Source organism: Cavia porcellus, unplaced genomic scaffold (genome assembly GCF_034190915.1).
Source record: "Cavia porcellus strain 051 isolate PalLab524CR breed Dunkin Hartley unplaced genomic scaffold, mCavPor4.1 scaffold_8, whole genome shotgun sequence".
Lineage (NCBI taxonomy): Eukaryota > Metazoa > Chordata > Mammalia > Rodentia > Caviidae > Cavia > Cavia porcellus.
The window spans coordinates 40,937,283-40,952,485 of NW_026947491.1; the positions used below are offsets into that span (position 1 = coordinate 40,937,283).

Consider the following 15,203-nt stretch of genomic DNA (forward strand, 5'->3'; position numbering starts at 1 on the left):
TTTTTTGAGACAGGGTCTTACTGTGAAGTTCAGGCTGGCCTTGAACTCGCTATGTATCCCAGACTGGCCTTAAATTTGCAGAGATCTTTCTACATCAGTCTCTTAAGTACTGGGATTACAGGCATGTGCCACCACTCTCAGCCCATGAAAGACAACCTGACAATTCAGACTTTTTCCTCTTAGGCTGTTTTAAATTGCTCTGTCTTTAGTTCTCTAAGGTTGTCCTACAGTTTTCTTCTCTCTTTTTTTTTTTGTGCTTTTTATTTTGCCTCTACATAGTCAATGACTTTGACCTTTGTATTTTCCCCAAGTCCACATGCATATTTCTTTTCTTTTCTTTCTTTCTTTTGTTTTTTTTTTTTAAAGCCTGCAGTATCCAGTATTCCCAGGTGGTCTCCCATCCAAGTACTAACCAGGCCCTACCCTGCTAGCTTCCGAGATCAGACGAGATCGGGCGCGTTCAGGGTGGTATGGCTGTAGACTTATTTCTTTTGTTTTAGTACTGGGGATTGAATTCACGACCTCTCACTTACTGGACAGGTGCTTATGCCACTGAGCTAAATCTACAGCCCCATGTGCATATTTCTCTGCTGTTCTCTTGTCTTTTCTCAAGAGATATCTTGAATGAATGATCCCTGTGTAAGTCAAATTGATTGTCACTGCTTTGCTCAGAAGCTTCCAGTGTTTGTACCCTTTTAGTGGTACTAGGGAGCCAGTCGAGGGCCTGCATGTGCTAGGTATGCACTCTTATCACTGAGCTATACCCCAGCCTACACCTTCTCCCCTCTTTCTTTTCCTCTTCCTCCCCCTCCTCCTGAGAAATGGGGTCTTGCTAGGATGCAGGTGACCCTAAACTGCTGAGCTTGAGGGTCCCTTTTGTGATAGCTTTCCAAGAGGCTTGAACTGTAGGCATGCATCATCTCAAAGGGATCACTAGTTTTTTAGGCTGCCAGGTTGTCCCTTCTTCAGAGCTGTTGTGCTTGCTGTTGCCTCTCCTTGAAATACTTTTCCTGTACAAGTAACATGGCTTTTGCTCTTCCTTATGTTAGCAGCTGGGATCAAATGTCACCATGGCAGTGCCGTGTTGGCTCTCCTTATCCACTTTACACCTGCTTTATTTTTCTCCATAGCACTCCATAGCATTTGATAGGGCACATGCATATTTTATTAGTTTATATATTTTATTTTTTATTTTTTGAAGCAGGGTCTTGTGTAGTCCAGGCTGGCCTAGAACTCACAGTGATCATCCTGCCATAGCAGTAGTGCTGGGATTACAGTCGTGTGCCCACCTTTGTATATTTTAATTTTAATATAGAAATTTGTTTCACTGTTGTCTACTCGTATTCTAGAACAGTAGTTGGCAAGCCAAAAACAGCCCGCTGCTCTTTGTAAATAAAGTTTAATTTTAAACAGCTGTGCAACAGCAGAGCTGAGTATTGTGACAGATTGTATAGCCAGAAAGTCCTAAAATATTTGCCATGTGACCTTTAACAGAAAAATTTATGGCCCCTTGGATTAGCAGTGTTTGGCCTATGGCTGATCACTGAGTGAATATAAAATGAGTACAGAATATAAAGTGCTGGTGTACATACAAGTGGGTTGTTTTTGTTTTTGTTTTTGTTTTTGGTACTGGGAATTGAAATAAGGACATTGCACTTGCCAGGCAGATGGTTATGCCGTAGAGCTATATCCCAGACAGCCTCATATAGGTTGAGATGGGTTAAAATTTCAAAAATTACTGGTTGTTACACCTCTTTTGTTTTGTCTGTGTGTTTGTGAGACAAGATCTTGCTATGTAGCTGAGTTGCCCTCAGACATGCCACCCTCCTTCCTCAGCCTCCTGAGCCCTGGCATTACAGGTGTGTGCCACTACACCCAGATTAATGTTAGTTTTTCAAAAGCCATACCTAATTGGGAGATGATAATATTCCAGAGTTCCATTATCCTTTTAAATATTAGTTGTATGTATGTGTGTATATTATATCACTGGAGGATTGAACACAGCACATGTGACATGTTAGTTTTAACTGTAGCACCACAGGTTTCTGAACAATAAACAGTGATAGATGGGTGTAGTGACATACACCTGTGATTCTAGCACTTGGGAGGCTGAGGCAGGAGGAACACTGTGAATTCAGGCTAATCTGGACTACATAGTAAGTTCAGGGCTATCCTGAACAACATAGAGAATAAATAAATAAATGGTAGTAGCGTAGTTACTAGTTACATCGTATGAAATACATGAACCTAAGTATATGTATGCAGCTTTTAATTAATTATGCTAATTGAAATGTGGAATGATTACTATATTTATTATTTAAAATATAAATAGTAATTTGACTTTGCAATACATTTTGCAAATGCATTAACCCAGTATTCTAGCTACATTTAATAGTGTTTTAAGCAGGTTAGAAACAAACTGCAAAAATACAGCTCAGAAGAATCTGGAAAATGGCACTACTTCTGGGATTCTTTTTTTCTTTTTTTTATTTAGAGAAAAAAGCAAAACAAAAAAGGGTAGAAATAATACAGAATTTCAAAAAATAGCAGTAAGAAACCACTAGTTGATAAATTACATATTGTTATCTTAGAAGTAGTTGTTCAAATTAAAAATCAAAGCATAAAAGGTGGATAGTCAAATAATGACAGTACAAACTATTCTATTTGATAAATTAACAGAAAGTTAATAGTATGGTTATTTATCCTGCACACTTATACATACAGTTATATTCTTTTTTTTCTTTTAATTTAAGGAGAAAAAGAAAAAAACAAAAAGGGTACAAGTAATACCAAATTTAAAAAATAAACAGTAAGAAATCACTAGTTAATAGATTACATATTCTCATCTTAGAAATAGTTGTTCAAGTTACAAAATTGAAGCATATAAAGCGGACTTTCAAACAGTGAGACTGCAAACAGTTTTGTTCAATGATCAAAAAAACTCAGTAATATGGTTGTCTGTCTTATACACTTAAACATATATGCAGTTATAACCTTTAGAGCACTTCCTTTTCTTTTCTTTTGTACAATGACAATTAAACATTTTGGGTTTTATTACTCCCACAGTTCTTACTACGTTTTTTGAAGAGAGTAAAACCAAATGCGACATACCAGAACAGAGTCAGTCAAATCAAAAGGATGGACATAATAGATAATGTAAAAACAAAATACAAGGTAATCAACAATGGTTACCATACTGCCTCTTGCTATTTTAAGAATTGCCAGTTACAATAAAATTGAACAAAACACTAAAGAATAAAACCAGAGCACTGGAGACATTACAGAACTTTAAAAGAAGATAATAGTCAACCGGGATGGGTGTCATAATGAATCTTATTGTCTTCACAGTTTTGCCTATACTTTCGAACTTGGTACTATCAAGCAAAGCAGAATAGAGGAAAATCAGTCAAAACAAGATGGTGAGGGCTATACAGGGTTTCAAATCAAGTTAATAGGGAATCAAAGTAGGTTACTATAATGTATCCTGCTATTTTTTATTTATTTTTCCTTTAATTAAAAAGATAAAAAGAAAAAAGTAAATAATTAAAAAAAAGGGGGGGTGTTGAGATAAAAGAGGGCATAACAACAGAACAGCGCAGGTCAAAACATACCCATTTAAGCAAAATAGTGTTTCACCACAAGATATCCTGACATAAAAATATTTACCATAGTGTCTCTTTCCTTGAAATCTTTGAGCATAATTTCGTACACCAAACATATTAAGACACTATAAAACCATTCAAGAGAATGACATTATTACAGGGTATTTAGAACCAATTGACAGAAAATGAACAATGGTTTCTGTATAATCTCCTTGTCTATAAAAGTTTTTACTTATATTATCATATATAATAAAATCCAATAAGATACAACCTTTTAAGACCGATGGAGACAGAAGGATACAAGTTTGATGGGACTTCAAAACAAGATACTAAATCACCACTAGCTATTATGATGTCTTGTTTTCTCCAAAATAGCTGCTCTTACCATCCGATCTTCTCTGCCATTTCTGTTGAGCTCTTTTTCTGTCGTTTGTTATCAGTTTGTCTTCTTCATTTCATTTTCTGCTCCATTCATTGTGGCCTCTTTGCCACTATTTCTGGAATCTTGGTATTTTCCTTTTTTAGAATATCCTGCAGTATTCTCTGTAGAGTTGAATTGGTGGTTGCAAATTCTCCTAGTTCCTCTTTATCCTGGAAGCACCTTGTTTTTCCATCAATTTCTAGGGACAGTTGTGCAGGATAGATCAGTCTTGGCTGGAGGTTTTTATCTTTCAAAGCTTGAATTATTTCCCCCCCATGCTCTTCGTGATTTGAGGGTTTGTGCCGAGAAGTCTGCTGTAATTCTGATAGGTGTTCCCTTGTAAGTGATCTGTTTCTTGTCTCTGATGGCTTTTAATATTCTGTTCTTATATTGGATTTCTGGAATTTTGATTATTATATGCCTGGGTGTAGCTCTGTTTGGGTTGTAGGTGGATGGGGGACCTGTATGCCTCATACATCTGAGTATCTTTACCATTTGCTAAATTAGGGAAATTCTCTTGGATTATTTCTGTGAATAGCTTTTGTAGTCCATTTGTTTGTGTCCCTACTTCTTTTATGTTCTTAATTCTTAAGTTATAGATCCTCTTATCATCTTCTAGCCTTTGTATTGTTGCTGTTTGTTTTTTTGTTATTTTTAAGAAGTTTTTCATTTCATGCTCCCATATTACAAATCTGCCCTCCAGTTCAGATAATCTATCTTTAGTTTCTTTTAAGCTGTTATGCCAGTTTTCGATAGAGTTTTTAGTTTCCTGATAATCTCTTTGAACCTGCTTCACGTATTCTGTTTTCTCTATTTTCTCCATCAAACAATCTCCCTTTTTTTCCTGTTCTTCCGTTCCACCATCTGTTTTTTCTTGGGCAGTGCTTAGCATTTCTCTAACTATTCTACTTTATCTTGCTTCAGGTCATTAAATAACTTCATTCCTGAACTCGCCTATGAGGCTTTGGAGATAGCGTTTTATGTCTATTGGTGCCGTGTCTGCTATTGCATGTTTCTCAGGATTGGGGGCCGAGGACCCTTTCTTGTTGCTCCCTCTTCCCTTATTTTTTGTTCCTTTAATACAAGCATATATAGGAGGCCCAGTTTCTTTTTTTGTCTGTTACAGTTTGTTTGAATTGGGCCGGCTAGGTGTTCCCGCCCACTGCACTGTACTGGGGAGACACAGACCTGGGCAGCGTATGCTGGGCCCGCTCCTCCAGCTACCTCTTCCAACCTACTGAAGGCGTCACTGCTAGGGTGCACCTCCAGGCACTGGGACCTGATTTGGGCTAGCCTACTGGGCCTTAGCGGCATCACGCAAGCCAGGCACTCCCCACCAATCCTGCTTGAGAGGGGAATATGTGACTGAAGTCACTGCAGCATCCTGCTTCGGCCAGTCTGCCCGGTCCCAGTATGTCCTTTGCTGAAGCCTCCTACTCTATGGAAGGGTCCCCGATCCGCTCACTCACTGCAGCTCAATGCAGGGCTCCTGGCCAGTCCCGCTCTCAACTCCATTCACCGCTCCCCCCTCTCAGAGCTTTTGTGCCTCTCTTCTTGCCGTGCCGATTGGGACGCAGCAGTGGCTGCAGGAAATTCAAATCGCAGCTTCCAGTGGCAGCTTCCGCGCTGAGACCTTATCTGTTCCTGTTATATCACTGGGATTGCATTTCCAGTTGGTTTCTCTTAGTTTAGTTAGTTCCTGTGTCGGCAAAGTATATCTCCCCTTGCTTAGGTTTTTTTGCCAGGCACCATTTCTGGATTTTAGGTGTGGTTTCTCAGAGAGCCTCGGAAGCTGCTGCTATTTATCTACCATGTTCTCCTGGAAGTCCTACAGTTACATTCTTTAGAGCACTTTCTTTCCCTTTCATTATTATAGTATCTATACTTTTTTTTTTTGGTACTGGAGATTGAAATCATGCTTGCCAGGCAGGTGCTTGTTCCACTGAGCTAAATTGCCAGCCCCCCCTTTTTTGTATGTTTTTGTTACAGGGTTTCACTATGCAGTTCACGCTGGCCTTGAACACACTATGTAGTCTGGTCATCTTCGAACTCACAGCAGTCTGCTTGCCTCAGCTTCCTGAGTGCTGGGATTACAGGTGTGTGTCACCATGCCTGACTGGGATCCTTTCTTTTTTCTTTCTTTTTATCGGTACCGGGGATCGAACTCACGACCACCTGCTTGCAAGGCAAGTGCTTATGCCACTGAGCTAAATCCCCAGCCCCAACTGGGATCCTTTCTGTGTCTAAATTTTACCTTAAAAAAAAAAATTTGAGGCCAGATGTGTCGGCATGTGACTGTAATCCCAGTACTTGGGAGGCTGAAGCAGGAGAATTGCTATAGTTTTGAGGCCAGCCTGAGCTACATAATGAGTCTCTGTCTCAAAGAAACAAAGGCAACAAAAACTTTAGGTGAGAATGGTGGTATACATTTGTAATTCTAGTACTTTGAGAGGTTGAGGTTGGAAGACGGGATGTTCAAGCCTAGCCTGGGCAGTGTAATGATTTGGCAACACTGTGTCAAGAGCAAAAAACCCAGGCAGGTGTAGTGGTGCTTGCTTATAATCCCAGCACTCAGAAGGCTGAGGCAGGAGAATTTGCGAGTTCAAGACCAACCTGGGCTGAGTAGTGCCCTCAAGGCCAACTCAAAACTGCATAGTGAGACTCTGTCTCAAAAACAAAACAAATCCTCTACTAAAACTCAACAACAACAATAAAAAACAGTATTCCAGGCAAGTAGCTCAACCTGCAGACCCTGGATTCAATCTTTACTATTGGAGAAAAAACACCTATATTTAGAGGTATATATTTAGGGAACTACGTACATGAAAAGCAGTGTGCAAAGGTGGAGATGATTTTAGAAGTATTTTAATTTGAAAAGCTCTTTATTAGCAGATCAGTATAGAGGACTCTTTAATCTTCTGTCTGCTTAGAAAACAAGTAATTTAAGCAGATGGTGAAGAATTATAGAATCAGGGCTGACATGAGCTTTGTTCAGTAGATACCTGAGTGTACCATAACCACTGTTCAACCTTGTGCTACAGGGGTGAGTAAAACAAGGTGCTTTGTGTTCATGAGCCTTACTAGCAAATCTTGCAATCCCCACCTGTTCTCACTTTATGTTGTATCATAGCAATTAAAGCTTAAGTGATCAGTAACTGCCCAAGGCTAAGTAGCTAGTTTTTTTTCTCTCCTTCTTTGTTTGGTACTGGGGATCAAACTCATAACCTCACGCTTGCCAGGCAGGCGCTTGTGCTTCTGAGCTAAACTGTGGCCTTAAGTAGCGTTTCTGATGAAATAGAACTAGAATACAAGTTGCTGACACAGGAGATAAAGGCAAATCTTTATGGAAAATTTTGAGTGTTCATTAAGGTGCATATCTCTCTATCAGGTGCTGGTGAATACTAGCTGTAAGTAAAATACCTGTATTTCTTTAGTGTAGAACTCAAAAAGATTTTTGTGAATCCAACATTTCTTTCTACTATACTGTTTTATAGTTAGTTTATAATCTTTTTTTCTCGTGGGAGGGTTTAGCCCTATCAAATTTTTTTTGGTCAATGTGGGTGTCTTTGACACCAATTCAGACTGGAGAGGTTCACTTGAGATTCAGGCAAGATGCAAGACTGAATTAAGCATCTTTATTCTTAGGTGCCCAGCCACATGCCACGTGTAGTGGTGTGGCAGTCTTCAGAGCCCTAGCCCCACACTTCTAACAGCAGTCCTTGGCTCCTTAGTCTCCCTCTAGCCTACATGGCAGTCTACATTTTGGTTCAGAATACATAATAGTGACCACGTGCCAGTAACGATTGTGGTTTTATAAGTTATTTACACTAACTAGAATTGACCTTGGCAATATGTTCTTTATATTTTGGGGAAATGAGAGATAGTCTTGTACTGGAACTCTCTCAACACAGAACCTGTTTCTCCACAGATCCTTTTCTTTTGCAGCCTGAACCAAAACACTACCATCTTGTGCTTTCGAATTTCTCTACAGTGGGGTTCTGGGGGTATAATCAATAATCTTTGTAGGTCCTTGTACCTACAAAACATGTGCTCGCTCTATCATTGAGATACATTTAATGTGTATATGGCACTTGAATGTGTATCTGCACTTGAAGTTAGCTTTATTGAAAGACTAAGGAATAATTAGGTGGTTGGGGGTTTTGATATTGACTTACTTTAGAATTTGTGTATGGCCTAACCTTTTGTTTCATGAATAAAGAGAACCCTCCTTCTTGGATTGGAAGATTTTCTGTTATCAAGATCTAGAGCTTAAATTGTCATTTAAAATCAGCTAGATGATGGGTTAAACAGTCGTTTGCACACTGACCTTCTATTTATTTTTAGTTATGAACCTAAATTTTTTTTTGTCTTTTTCGTTTTTATCGGTACCAGGGATCGAACTTTCGACTGCCTGCTTGCAAGGCAGACGCTTGTTTTGTTTTGTTTGAGACATGGTCTTGCTTTGTAGTGTAGACTGACCTTGAACTCACTATGTATTCTGGGCTGGCCTTTGAATTTGGGGAGATCTTCTTGCCTCAACCTCATAAATGGTAGGATTACAGGTGATTGCCAACATCCCTGACGATAATATAAAATCTTTTAAAAAATTTTCTTTAAAGATAGACTTGGCTATCTGTATTCTTAATATTTTTTTTTTTTTGTGTGTGTGTCTTTTTCAGTTTTTATCGGTACCGGGGATCGAACTCATGACCGCCTGCTTGCAAGGCAGGCGCTTATGCCACTGAGCTAAATCCCCAGCCCTGTATTCTTAATATTTAAAGAATCATACATAAGACAATATATATTTTATTTAAAGTGTCCTTGAACTAATTATTATTGTATTTGATTTTTTCCTCTTGGTACTTGCTAAAATAATCGAACATTTGATAGTCTAGGAAAAAGTGAAAAAAAGTTAATTAAACCACTGCTAACTAATGTAGGCTATTTTATTCACTTGGTGGCTTAGAGGATTAAGGCCTTTTCCCTTAAAAAATTTCTAGTTAAAAGTGCTTACACTCTGGAGAAAGTAATTACTCTTCCAGAAGTAAGTTATCTCAACCTTAGGCCTTCTTACTATTTTTCTTCCAGAGGACCTTCTGCTACTCTGTTTGGGCCAATTAATTTTTGGTTCAGCTGTTTTACTCCTGAGAATTTTTTTTTTATTGGTACCAGGGATTGAACTCATGACCATGTGCTTGCAAGGCAGGTACTTATGCCGCTGAGCTAAATTCCCAGCCTCTGTTTTAATTTCTCTACTGAAGTTGGGCTTAACTATGTTTGTAATTTGTGAAAATCAAATTGCTTATTTTTCTTTAAAGCAAGCTAGAACATTAAATCTCCTGCCAATGATCTAACTTAAAAATAATAGTTACTGTATATTAACTATGATTATTTTAGTTCTACCACATTTTAAAACACTGTATATTCACATAGGGTTGGTAGCATGACTGGTGGAGGTAGCGGGACTGCCAGCCTCAAGTTATTACATAATTTGTATGTACGTATGTACTTTTTTTCAAATATTTTTTATTTCAAGGATAAAAAGAAAAAAAAACTACCACAAGATTTTAAAACATGTCATTCAGGGAGCAACAGTGGTACTGTATGGATGTGGTTTTAGACAATATTTCCTTTTGGTAATGCAGGCTGGCCTTCAACTCATGGCGATCCTCCTGCCTCAGCCTTTCAAATGCTGGGATTGCAGCATATGCTACTACGCCTGGTGTTATTTCATAATTTAAAAAAATTGAAAGTAAATGGAAAGATAGGCTAGTAAGCATGTAATCGAGACTGTGTGTAAATAATGGAGGTAACTTCAAACAGATTGGCATAAATTTTGAAACTGATAGTTTTCACAGTGTAAGTGAATAAATGTTAAATCATAAAAGTATTTTTTACTGTGGTCAAGACATTCAGCTGGAGGAAAAGAAGGTAGGTAAGCATGGAGCTATTGTTTGATGTTGGTTGGAGATACAGAAAGGTAGGTTATGTTTAATCTCCATATCCCAGCATGAGATCTTCCAGACATGTTGTTGGCAGTTTTCTGTTACTAAGTGTGTGACTGTTTGTTATTGTGATAAAATACCTGAGAAAAGCAACTTAAAGGAAGAAAGATTAGTTTTGGCTCATGGTTTTAGAAGTTTCAGTCCATTGTAAATTGCTCCATTGTAGGCTTTTTTGTTTTGTTTTTGAGATAGGGTTTTCCTAGGCAGTTCAGGTAGGTCTTAAGCCTTGAAATTATGGTGATCCCTTTTGCCTCAGCCTCCCAAGTGCTGGGATTATAGGCATGTCCTACCATGCTCAGCTTAGCTCAATTGCTTTTATGTTTGTGATGAGATAGAAACATGGTGAAGAGGTTAGGTAGATTACATTTTTTTTTTTAGTGCCAGGGATCAAACTCACGACCTCAAGTTTGCCAAGCAGGCACTTACACCACTGAGGTAAACCCCCAGCCGGAAGGGGTTAGGTAGAAATAGTCTCAGTTTGTTTTTATATTAATCACTTTCTCATCACCAGGAAGAAATATTCAGCATCCATAACTTGAAAGAGAAGAGATTTATTTTGGCTTACAGTTTCAATGAATTCCTTCCATGGTTGTCAGGCTCTAAGGCAGAAACAGCATGGTGAATGGGCATGGTGGGGAACAGCTGCTTACTTCATGGCAGCTAGGAATCAGAGAGAGGAAGGGATGGGAGAGAGACAGGAAGCAGGGGAGACAGAAAGAAAGGAAAAAAAAAGAGAGACACAGACAGACAACTGAGGACGAGAATGCACGCTTCCAGAACACATGCAGCTGCCTGGAGAGAGGGATATGGTGTCTTATGTTAGAGCCACTGCCACCCAGGACTAGGCCCTTAGGGAGGAGGAAGCGAGAAGATAGTGGACGACCCTAGTGCTGCGGAGACAGGAATGTGGAGATTTGGAAGATCAAGAAGCTCATTGGGGCTGGGGATTTAGCTCAGCAGCATAAGCGCCTGCCTTGCAAGCAGGCAGTCGTGAGTTTGATTCCTGGTACCGATAAAAAGGAAAAAGACCAAAAAAAAGAAGCTCATTAAGAGCTTGGAGGCCGCCCGCGAGCCCCTCCTCCGCCGTGCCCTCTTGGATCCAGGACCCTTCAGGGTGGCTGTCCCCACGCCACATTGTCAGATGAGAACCAGGCACTAGCCAACTCCCCCCTTCTGGACGTCTGGGTAGTGGCCCTTACCTTGGTGTGAAGATTGGTGCAGTTGGTCGGAGAATCAGCTTGGGACTGTGGCACCAGCATGATATCATTGATTATTCCTCCCAAAGACCAGATTTCACAAGTGGCAAAAATGTTAGCAGATGAGTACTTTTAGAACTTCCTTTATTAAGTAGCCTTTGTCCCCAGCAAATTTGTGAAATGTAAACATGGTTTCTATGGCTTGTTCCATTTGGGAGGGCACGCTGGTGAGGTCTGTAGAAACCTTGGCACTGAGGCACTGTACACTAGGGATGTGTGGACACTGAGGAGTGTACCCTGTTCTGTTTTGTTTTTTTAAGATACTGGAATTTGAATCTGGTGCCTTTCCAGTAAGCAGCATCCCTAGCACATTTTTCAATGCAGCCTTGGTAAGTTGCTGAGTTGCCCAGCTAGGTTCAAACTTTGTGATTCTCCATAGAATTGGGCCATCATGCCCGACTTCCTGTTAACTTATTTTAAATGACTCAGATATTCTTTTAAGAATTTTAAATTTGGAAGATGGTTTGGAATTTGAAAAATACTTTTATTAAATTTTGATGTAATTCTTTTGAACACATGCTAATTGGTGGTGGTATAAAGACCATGACAAGAGTCAGAACTTTTTGTTGTTGTTATTGTTGGTGACATTAATGGAAATTGAATCCAAGGAGTGCTGAGCTACATTCTCATCCCTTTTTATTTTGTTTTGAGACATGGTCTCAAGTTGCCCAAGCTAGTTTGAAATCTACTATCCTGCCTCAGAATCAAGTGGTTGTCTGTAGGTATATGTCATTGATATTCCAGAAAAGAGAGTTTTGCAATAAATTATATCCTCAGAAAGAAATACTATAGATATCTTTCTTTAATTGTTTTTGTGGTTTTTGAGATGAAGTTTCTCTAGTTCAGGCTGGCCTTGAACTTGGCTATGTAGTCTAGGCTGACCTCAGAATAATCCTCCTGCCACAGCCTCCCGAGTGCTGGGATTATAGGCAAATGCCACCACACCTGGTTTAGATACCTTTCTTGAATTAGTAAACATGAGTGAAGACCTTTTGTTAATTATTAACTTCAGTTAAATTTGGAGGATGTTTTGGAAGTAGCATGCTATGTATTTCAATCTTATCTGCAATCTTCTTTCTTTCTAACTGACAAAGCTTACCACCAGAAAGGTTCTTGAGTGGTTTGAGTGGTATAGAGATAGGGAGGATAAAGAGGCAACTTTTCATGTTTTTAAATGTGCTAGTATTATTTAAATAATTTCAGTTAAGTGAAAACTTATCTTCTAGGATACGCATGATACGCGGCTTGCATTATGCATTTTAAGAATTAGAGTAGCATGGATTTATGAATGATATGGGCAACAAATTACTTCCCATCTAAAATTCTCTGTCCATTTTTAGACAAAATAATTACTGGAAGAATATTTTTCTGACATTTTCTGAGAAGGATCTCAATGAATGTTGAGTGTAAAGATTTTTGGTACAACTTGATTTTTCATCCTTTCTTCCTGAGAGTGTCTGGGGATTAGTTTGATCCTGCATGAAGAAAAAAGCTGCCTTCTGAAAGTAGTAATTCCAAAAAAAAAAGAGAAAATAGAATTCTATAGAGACCAGTGGTAATAGAGATACTTTTTTTTTGTACTATGAATTGAACTCACGACCTTGTGCTTGCCAGGCAGGTGCTTATGCCACTGAGCTAAATTCCTGGCCCCTAGAGATACTTTTAATTTGGACCTTAGAAAGCCCAAAGGTCCTAGCATTGATTTGCCCTTTCCTTTCTATATAATGAATTTAAAGTATGTTGTTGATTTAATGTTTAGTTCATGTATAGATTTCTGGTTTGGGCTTCTTTAACCTGTGTATACATGTTTTAATTAAGTTTGCTTAAAAGTATTTTTTTTTTTTTTTTGTCTTTTTTTTTGTTTTTACTGGTACCAGGGATCGAACTCACGACTGCCTGCTTGAAGGCAGGCACTTATGCCGCTGAGCTAAATCCCCAGCCCCAAGTTTGCTTAAAAGTATTTATTCATTCTGACCTTTCATCTGATGTATACAACTATTATTTGAAAAAGTATATTTAATATTTTTGTAATTGTACAGATGTGGAATGGCAAAAATCTTTTGAAATAGAGCATGTATTTGTTGAATGTGGATTTTTAGTCTAATATGAAAATGTACCATCTATTTTATTGATGATTCAGACAAAAGATTCAGAGCATTTCTTTTTTTTTTTTCTTTCCTCTTTTTTGAGACAGGGTCTTGCTATGCAGTTTAGGCTGGCCTTGAGCTCAGCTTTGTAGCCTAGGTGGTGTGGAATTTGCAAAGATCCTTATTAGATCCTCAGCCTCCGGAGTGCAGGGATTACAGGCAAGCACCACCACCCGGCCTTTTTTTTTTTTTTTTTTTGGTCAAAGCATTTCTGAAATTATGGTTTGTGTTCAGCAGTGTTTTATATATACTATACATCAAGGAAAAAAGCAACTAGATATACAAACCCATTTCAAAAAATGGTTTTGTAAGTTATAGTTGGTCTTTCATGAGTGACCAGCTTTAACAACTACTATCAGGGACCTGGCCAAGATCCCCAACTACCTGTATGAGGGGCATGGCAAAGAATAAAGTAAGAAACCAGACACAAATTTAGTAATGCATGATGAGGGGCTTGGAGGTCAATGCCTCAGGATGGCCAAAGACCCTAATACTCTAAACCAGTCGCTATTGTGTACAATGCAATGGGTGTTATATAGTGATAGGAGGGGGCTAGTGGAATATCGGTCCTGTCCTAGATCCCTGATCTCCCAAACGAGTATATGGTGGGGGTTTAAATAAATTGAGACAAGTTATATGATTTTAGGGCCCCAGGAGGGTCAAAACCCTTTAGCTGAGCTTGAGACTCCCAGGGCTATGACTTCTCTGAACCAGCCCACTTTTATTAGGATCAACAACATAAGTTGGGGAAACTGAGGGAAGCGTGGGAAATGAGCAGAACCTTGGGAGTTCAAAGATGTCTCCAAGTAGTATGCCAATTTAGGAGAACCATCTTATCTCCAAAATGACATTTATGGATTGAGACTGCAGGAGTGAAATTTCTTCAGATGTAATCTTTATTTATTTTAATTGATGTTTAAGCCAAGTGTCTGCAGCTGTGGCCTTATCGTGCCCTTTGAGGTATCTCTGGCCTCACAGGCCCCTACAGGCCTCAGCCAAGACCAGGGTTTCGTAGAAGCTCACTTACAATGAATTAGCACCTGTCACTAGGCAAGGGGCCTAGGCCTAGGACAGACTCAAAACAGATAAACATAGAAAGCCAATTAGTGAAATTTAAATACTGCTCAGAGCCACTTTGTAGTGATCTCCAACAGTGGAAGACTCAGAAGTGTATGACACTGCAGGCAATGGATAGTTCTGAGATGACTCAAGAGGGTGGAAATGATTTTATGCTAAGAAGGATCTTACTCTGGAGTGTTCTTTCTCATTTTAATAGTCTTAGTTGTCTTAGTGAATAGGAGAGGATGGCCCATCCCAAGAGTTAATGGGAAGTCTCAAAAGGGTGATACCATAATCCCAAGTTTCCATTTGTCCCTTAGGGAAGGGAAGTATACAAAATTAGCCATTGTGAATTTGTGGTCCCCAATACTTTGTTTCCTAATGTCCTTACATTTTGGAACTGGGTGGGAAGAGACAAGGTGTAAATTTTGGTTTTCCTTAAATAGATGGAAAAGAACATTTCTTTCTCTTGAGCTTTTGCATTAAAGTTTTTCACTTTTATGATATCTACCTCATATTACACAATATTATTTATTAAAGGGTAGAAAATAGGCAAAAACCATGATATTTTTTTTTTTTTTTTGTACTGAGGATCAAACTCATGATCTTGTACACACCATGCAGGCGCTTATAGTGCTGAGCTAAATCCCTGGCCCCTTTCTTTTTTTTTTTTTTTTTTTTTTTAGCCGGGAATCAAATTCAGGACCTTGCAC

The 15,203-nt window shown here is 38.9% G+C and overlaps 1 protein-coding gene and 1 pseudogene across 6 annotated transcripts in view; one reads left to right on the plus strand and one right to left on the minus strand.

The window, feature by feature from the left end:
- Window positions 1-15,203, plus strand: part of Spats2 (spermatogenesis associated serine rich 2) — a 111,908-nt gene that overhangs the window by 9,603 nt on the left and 87,102 nt on the right. The window lies entirely within an intron of this gene.
- Window positions 365-482, minus strand: LOC111753365 (5S ribosomal RNA; annotated as a pseudogene).